This window comes from Oenanthe melanoleuca, chromosome 14 (genome assembly GCF_029582105.1).
Source record: "Oenanthe melanoleuca isolate GR-GAL-2019-014 chromosome 14, OMel1.0, whole genome shotgun sequence".
NCBI classification, from domain to species: Eukaryota; Metazoa; Chordata; class Aves; order Passeriformes; family Muscicapidae; genus Oenanthe; species Oenanthe melanoleuca.
The window spans coordinates 10,858,562-10,867,386 of NC_079348.1; positions in this window are offsets into that span (position 1 = coordinate 10,858,562).

Genomic DNA, 8,825 nt, shown 5'->3' on the forward strand with positions numbered 1-8,825 from the left:
GCCGAGCCGTGTGATACGGCCGGGCCCGGGGCCAGCAGGAAGGGCTGCGGGGTTTGCCCCGAGAGTTCAGACCCACGGCATCACTTTTCTGCCTGTTTTACACATGATTTACCGGTTTTTGATTCTGCGCTGTACCAGGCACGGTCCCAGCAAACAGACTGAAGTCACAGCTGCTTTGCGCACCTTTAAAAACGCTCGTTTACCTCGCTGTGGAAATGCACTTCCCAGCTGCTCCGGCCACACTCGCAGCCCGAGCAGGTGTCCCGGTGCTGTGCAGCCGGGGCCGGGCACACCCGCATGCACACCTGGGTTCGCACTGTCCCCAGCCCGGCTGGGCATCCCCACGGTGATTACAAACACTCACACACCCGCATCCCTGTCCCCAGCCCGGCTGGACATCCCCACGGTGATTATAAACACTCACACACCCGCATCCCTGTCCCCAGCCCGGCTGGGCATCCCCACGGTGATTACAAACACTCACACACCCGCATCCCTGTCCCCAGCCCGGCTGGGCATCCCCACGGTGATTACAAACACTCACACACCCGCATCCCTGTCCCCAGCCCGGCTGGGCATCCTCACCGTGATTACAAACACTGGGTCGGCTGTGGAGCCCACCCCTCGGTACAAACACTCACCGCCTCTATGGGCTGCTTCCTCTGTCGGACTGCTCTAGCCAGTCCGTACTCGTTCCCTTTTTGAACTTGGATGTTCATACAACTTCCTGAAACATACAGGAATTCAAGCCTAAATCATATCTAGTGGGGAAAGAGGTGGTATGAGGCTGTAATGGGAACTGTTGGGTTGTGGGTTTTGTCTCTGAGGACAACTGAAAACTAAAGCTGCAGTGACTGTATTTCCTAAATCGCTGGGACTAATTACTACAGACTCCCTACTTGTGGGTTATGCCTTGGCACTCCATGTGAGTAGAAGGGGAAGAGCACCCATAACTTTGTGCACATCTCCTTAAACTGAAATCATGGCATTGGCTTATAAAATAAGTATCTCAGATATGTAACACTAATGCACAAATGCAAAGGCATGGATATTCCTTTCTAGGTAAGCCTCTGTCCAATTCTTGTTTAAGATTATGATCTTCAGCCAAATTGGATTTGTAAATCATCCATTGATCAGTAAGTACGTATTGTGATGCAACCTGGATTTTTCTCCTGTGCAATGGGTTTAAGAAAAGCAAAGAATGGAAGAGAAAATCTCTACTGAATAGGATTTCTTATAAAGTACCTACAGCTTGGAAATACTCATTCCTTATACTCTTAAATTGTTGAAATATTGTAAAGCATCACACAGGAAATGTGCGATGGGATTGTGTACTAGTGTTTTCCAATAAATCAAGTACTGAAATTCATCTCCCTCATCAGAAACATGGCAGAATTTCCCCAGCTTTCATGGGCTTAGCAGATGCTCCCTGAGATCAGAAGTTAGGGCAGGGAGCTGGATGGAAGAGGAGCAGACACGGCTATTCTGGACTTTGTGTACCACACATCTGTTTCTCAGACCATTTCTAAAGAGTTGCATAATGCTGGCAGCAGTGAAATAAACAGTTCATTCCTGCAATACAATGTAGTGTCAGTCATGATTTATCAGACAGATTGTCCTGAAATTTGGCTATGGCTGATGCCCATTCAGTGCAAACCAAACAGGGAGCAGTAATGCATCCCTGGACAATCCTGGGTAAAAGCTTAGCACCCGAATTTCCTGCTCTTAGACAAACTTGGCTACATACTGCTCTGAGGAGTAGCTACAGCTGATGCAAACTGCTCGGATTCTGAGGGTTTTTTCCCTTTCTACACTAGTTGGGGTGGATAATGCTGGAGTTGTATGAATTGTTTTCATAGTTTTGTGAAGTAGCCATTGGTGATTTCTGGGATAGTAATGGAGAGAGCCTTAGATGTGGTATAGGGATACTGAATTTTGAAATTAGAAAAATATCATTTTTTGGTACAATAAAGAAGTTTAACTTGGTCTACAGACTTCTTTATGCCACCTGAAGATAAAAAGGGAGTTATGGCCTCAGAAAAGGAGCCAATCCCTTTCTGGGACTAGAAGAATAATGTATCCAATGAGTCCTGCAGGTAGAGAAGGAGAATTAAATGGAGAATGAAGACAATATTGATTGACTTTTTATTTGTGGAGGAGGCAATAAAGGAGAGAAGAAAAATTAACAAAAGCACCCCGTGTAAAACCCTTTAACACACCCAAACACTCTTCCCCCCAACACCTTCTTAAGCAGCTCTGAGCAACGCTGATTCACTAAAGAATCTTTTCTCCCTAGAAATAAAGAACAAGTTTTGTTCTTTTGACCTGCCATCAGTGGCCTGGCAAAAATACAATTGTGCTGGTTTTGGTTGCAGGTAAGGGATTTGCTGGCCAGAGTCAGATGCACAAGGACCGACTGTGAGGGCACTGATGTGCACATGGCAAATGTGGAATCTGAGTAATCTTAGTGTTTTGCCTCTTAATTTCCCCCATGGGAATGCTGTAGTGATGAGAGCAGTGTGGCATCCCCACTGAACTATCAAGGGAGATAATTACTGGAGCATGATGAGAATATGCTAATTGTAGAAGGCTCTGAAGACTTGTTTTATTCCCTTATGCAGATTCTTACTGGGAGTTGAATTTAATGATAAATAAGGGAAAACTTTTTTTTTTTTTAATATGAAAACACAGAATGGGGGAAGAGAAAGGTTTATTGAGAATACAGTGTTTCCAAAGTGAACACTAACATTTTAAATTATCTGAATATGTAAATGGTTGAATATAGACATGGGAATGTTTTCACAGTGCTGCAGCCAAACTTGGACAGTTGTATAAAAGAATTTTCATGATATTTTAAGAGGAGGAACTGAAGGGAGTAGGTATTCATTTCACCAAAGGGAAGAAACAGATCTGAATGACAATATTTTCATTTCTCTTCACCATTTTGTCCTTTGGGATTAGACTCTCAGTATGCTGTCCTCCAGAAAAGCAGGTCAGCAGGGAAGGTGATTACTCAGCTGCAAATTGTAATGTTTCTCAGACAAAATTTTTCATCCTGGGGAAGTCCAACATAGTGTGGCTGAGCAAGCAAGCAGCAGGTGTCTATGAGAAGTCACTCACAGAGAGCAGCCGTGCACTGACTGTTGTATATCACATAATCAAGACAATTTAAGCTGCTCCTGATGTGCTCAGATGAGTTTTTATGTCTGCTGGCTGTTACTGCTGTTCACCACTGAAAAATGAGATGATAGAGCACCCTTAGTGCAAACACTTGATCAGTCTGAAACAGAAACCAATTGACAAAGGTTGAGACCATCAAAGGACGGGGGTTCCTTATGGTTGCAAGTGCCTCATATTCTCCTGGTTTTGAGTCAGAGCAGTAGAAAAGTAAGGAAATAGGATTAAAGGATTTCTTTTCTAATATATATGCTCCTAGGTAATGGTTTGCTCTGAAAAACCAAAACTGGGTAAGCACTGCAAAAAGGTTAGTTGAATGCTGTTTTGAATTTTAAAATGTTGATAACCTTAAATAAAAGATGTATATTGCAACAGCATCTGCATGACTCCTATGAGAGATACAGATAATTTATGTGTGAGTTCAAACTCTACCAAAAAGAGTAAGAGACATAGTTTTCAGTTTTATGTACTTCACTACATATTTGGTTCCACTGAAATTAAAGATATTTCTTGCATAGCAGGGTAAGACACATGGTGAATGTTGTCCTCCTGCTCAGTACTTCAGAGCAGCCTAATCTTTCTTCATACCTTAAGAACTGCTCTGAAAGGAGAACTTTACTTGTCTATAAAACTTCTCTAAACAGTTTATTTTTTCTCGAAATTCAAATCTCTAGTGCATCATCAAAAATAAAAACAGTCTCTGCATAGCACACCAATCAAGATTTGCCAACAATATGCTGGGAGCTGCATACAAATGAAAGAGATGGTCTTTGCTGTGAAGGGCCAGCAAATAACTTTTTCATGCTGTACAATAAATGAGCAGATGACTTCTAATAACACCACCCTGTTTGTCTGTGCACAAGCTGGTAGTCCTCAGTGTTGTCAGCACTAAGACAGGTCTCCAGGCTGAATTCAGTTTGGGAGCTTGTGCTATGGTTATGGTTAGTAGAACTGCTGGCCCAATACACAGATTTTTACACAAAATTGAATCCCAAAGCCATGTCCAAAGCTGCCAGAGAAGCAATATCCCATTAACCTCCAACTGCTACAGGTCACATTCTAAGTGTAAAATCATCTTAATTGCTTACTACCAATACATGACTGTATGAAAAAAAAGAAAGAAAGTGCTGGGAAAAAAACAATGTGGAGGTCATCTAAGTGTTTCCTTTGCTGGTAGAGCAGATTATTTGCTCCAGTACCTTTGGGAGACAGGAAACCAAGGGATATTTGGCACTATGCAAATTACTGGAGCTGGCAGGTGTTTTAGCACCAACTGCCATGTGTTAGCTGGAGGAGGAGCAGGATGCCAAAGGTCTCCAGCAGGTTGCCTGCATGGTCCCAAAGGCAGTTCTGAGTCACTGCAACATTTAGTTGCTCTCTTTTTATAGAGCATCACAGACTATGAAAGAAAACTTAGTTTGCTGTATCACTCTTTGCAGAGTGTTTTGGAATTGCAGATTGCAAGAGTGTTTCTAAAGCTAAGCCTGTCCTGTGCTGAGGTGGGTTTGTTTGTTTGATTGATTGATTGATTTGTTGTTTCTAGGCAGGAAGTCTCATCCAATGGCTTTCTCTTTGAGCTGTCAGCAAACCTCCACACATTACCCACCACTTCTGAAACCAAGAAACTGGGTCACAGGCAGAGCACAGGTTTATTACTTGCTTTAGTGAGTGCAGTCAGGCAAACACTCCCTTTGTCTGCTGGAGTTGGCTTTGGAGAGCAGCATCTTCTCATACCTGATATTGTTGCAAGTGAGAACAGATGCCCTCCCTTTGTGTGGTACCCAGTGCTAGAGCCTGCCTGAGCCTCACTGACTAACTCACTCTGGCCTGGACACACCAACAGGAGTGCTGCAGGCTCTGATTCACTTGTACCCCGGGGCTCTGTGGGGAGTGGTTCTAGCAGGATTGGATGGCTGAGTGAGCCATGACTGCCAGCTCCCTGATCCAGCCTTTGAGGCTCAGCACAACCCCCACTGAAGCTACTGAGCATTTTGCTTGCTCAAGGACAAATGAGTTTGAACTTTCTTTAAAAGAGCAAGTGGATATATTATGCATAGTTGTGGGCATTAATATGAACAGAGGCTAGACATTGGATTTTGGATACCAACTTCAATGTCCTTTCAGTTCTTCACCAAACTATTTCTTTCAAAAAGTGAGTGTTTCCCCAGTCAGTTGAGTAGGAAAAATCCAAACCACCTACTCCCCTGTTGTGATGTATGGAATGACTGACTGCTCAAGTTTAAAGAATTTCAAGTGCTAAATATATTTGCTGTCCCACAGTTCAGTTATTGGAGGACTCAAGAGCACTTGCAATACCAGTAATCTCTTGGGACCCTGGCCAGGGAAGACTTCATTTAGTTTGTGTGGGAGTAGGATGCACAACACTTCCCAAAATGGTCCTCTAGCTTCTCTGCTCAGTTCTCCACCTCAATAAATGAGATAATACACTTCTGTTCCATCAGAAGTATGGAATAATACCTGCACATCAGGGATCCCCATAGTGTCAGTTCTTTAAATTCTTAACAATTTGTCCTGAGCAAACAGAACATGAGCTGGGGAAGGTAGTGGAGTCATTCAGTCTCAGTGCATCATATATGTGGTTTCTCTCTTGCAATTACTGGCTTTATAGCTCAGGGAAAAAGAGGGTGATGTCCTACTGACTCCAGAAGAGCTTAATGAAATACCTTGTCTCACCAGGCAGTCTGCATAAGATTTTTGCCATGAAGTATTAATAAAATGTTTCAAATGAAACAGGATGGAAATACTAAAGAACACAAAGTTTAACAGATGAATTCTGGTTTGTAATGTGACATTATCACCTCTGGCTGCCTGGCTGGCGTTTGCCAGAAGCCTCAGCCAGGACAGCAGGGTAGCAGAGGTGGCAGGAGGTGGCAGGAGCCCCAGCACCAGCTCCCACAGAGCAGCCTAAAAATCACTTCCCCCAGGGCTCAGGCCATGATCTGAGCCCCCTTCTTCACAGTGGGATAGTGGTACAGTGGTAGAAGAGGGCAATGTTGTGAAGAACACTACCAAAACTTCAGCTCAGGTCATTAAACCTCTCCAGTACTCTCCATAAAGAGCGAGTGCTGGGTCCCAGAAGGTTGCTGTGTATTGAAAGAATTGGAAATACTCTTTCCTGGGTTTGACCCCGTGTTGCAATAGCTCTCTGCAGCACAGAGAGCTGCTGCCAATGTTCCCAGCCTCTGCTGGATGGAGTGCTGAGTGGCTCTGGAGCTGGGCTCGGGCTTCAAGTGCTGCTTCAAGTCCTGCGTGCATCAGGCTCCTTTGAGGAGCAGGGCAGGGAGAGGTGGGTGTTGCAGAGTGCAAGCCTGCTGTGATGGGGCAGTTTTCTGGGTTGCCATGGTGAGAGCAACCACCATGCTGTGCTCTGTTGTAACAGCCTCAGAAATACAATGGCCAGAGTCTATTCCAGTGCAGATTTATGAGGATGCTGAAGCACTTACTCCAAAGCATATTTTTCTCCCTCCATTTCTATAGTCAGTTGTTGTCAACAAATGTTCTGTAAGTCTTCCTGTATTTTACTCCTGGGAACAAACAGAAACAAACCCTAAAATCCAATAAACATGGAAATGGGATATGCTTTCTCTAAAAACTCTTTTTCCCCCCTATATTCTCTTTGCCTTTTACTCCAGATCTGAAGTTCTAGTTCTGGCCCTGCAGATCAAAGCATTTTGGGTCTCTGCCTCCTTTTGCTGCTCCAGCTCACCCAATTTCATTGTGGGCAGTGTCAGCCAAACAGGGACAAAGTACAGGCACTCACAAAAGGTCCTCAGCCAGACTTTTCCCTCCATTTCTGTCATGTCAGCATTCCCAATTGTCCATCACGTGCCCAAACAGGTCAGACTGAAGGCATTTCTTTCATCTTACTGTGTTTGTAAAAGTTTTCAGTCAGATTGGTTGCCCAAGCTGCTCATTGGCCTCAATGTGGAGGTGCTGAGACACACTACAGTGACAGAGCAGACATTAATCCATATAAAGTCATCAAGCAACAGCAGCTAAATACTCTGTTCTAAGTCATTCTTCTTTTCTGCAGGTGAAATACTAGCTGCCAAATTCCTTCACCTTTAAGTTGTCTTTTGGGAGGAAAGAAGAAGGAATAAGCTAAGGGAAGGAGAGTTTTTAAAACATTGGCCTTCCCTGAGGTAAAAATGTCTGCTGAAATGGTGAGGAAAAATCATAAATAACCCCAGTACAACTTGTAGAACAAATAACACATTCTAAAACTCATCTGAAATTTGTTTTAAATGCCCTGTGCCCCCACTGGCACACACTGGCTTTAGCAGGCTGTGTCAGCTGGAGCTCTGCCAGCCAGGGGTGATCACTGCCATCCATGCAGGTTGTTTATCTGGAATTCTGCCAGCCAGAAATCCTGTCTGCAGGATGCCAGGTGGACAAGAGCCTGTGGGATCTGCTCAGGCTGGGAATTCCTGAGCTGTATCATCGTGTGGAGCACTGGGCTGGTTTCCTTTGCTGCCTCAGGTCTGCCTCTGGAGAGGCTGAACTTGCCCACTCAGAGCAGAGTGGGTTTGGTACCTTTGTGTTTGCAGTGAGTACAGTGAGTTCTACCTGGCTGCAAGGTACCTGTGATGTGTTTTCAGGGACAGCAGTCGGGTCTTGTTGGATATTTTATAAAGTGTTTTTAGATCTGTTTTTCCTGTACCCAAAACCCAAGAGTTGTCACGGAACACAGCAATGACATCAGCTGTTTGATGCTTTTCCCTTCTTCCCAGGAATTCTTACTATTCTTCCTCTGAAGTTGTGCTTTCCTGCTGCCACCTCTTTTGCTGTTTTGTTAGTTTTTTTCAAAACTGAGTCGTTCCAGTCCACGTGGCACATCATGTTTTCTACACAATGTTTTCTCCATTCTGGGGAGAGTGACCATCACATATCATCATATAACCCTTTCAAAAGCTTCATTTGTATTTATTTCTGTCAACTTAAGGTCAGTGTGCCAGGTCCTTCCCTCTGAATCAGTGGACACAGGTTGTAAAAATACATATGGGATATGAAATGTCTACCTTTTCTTCTCTGGAGCAGACTCAGTTCTTGGCTCATGTTGTGCCACAGCTGGCAGTTCAAGGGATGTTGAGGATGAGGATGGAGGAGAAGGTGTGTGTCAATGCACAGATGTTCAAATATTTTGGGGAAAAAAGATAATTATTCTGTTCTAAAAAGCAATATGTTTCTCTAAATAGCTTAGAATCATCACATTGAGTTAGAGTTGGGAAGGGATGTACTGCTGGTTTTCATTTGGGGGGCTTAATACTCCACATATGTTTTTTTACAACTGTTTTATCTGAATTCATGACAGATTATCCCTTGGCTTTATATTAATGCCTAATATATTTAATATTCATAGATCCATAGTTCAGCATGTGTAATCAAATAATTAAAGATGCAATTAGCTGAGTTATCACACTAATCTGGGTGTATTTCTATGGATAATAATTCTATGAAATTATCACTTAATTTCTGGAGCCCTCTTCTCTGCACAGAAATGAAAATGAAATGAAAGTGCTGCTCTTTTTCCTTCATTAGGAAACTCCAGCCTTGATTAACAGGATCTGAACATCCAAACATTTAAAACTTGGTTTCCTGAATTTCTACTCCCAGTGGCATTCACAGGA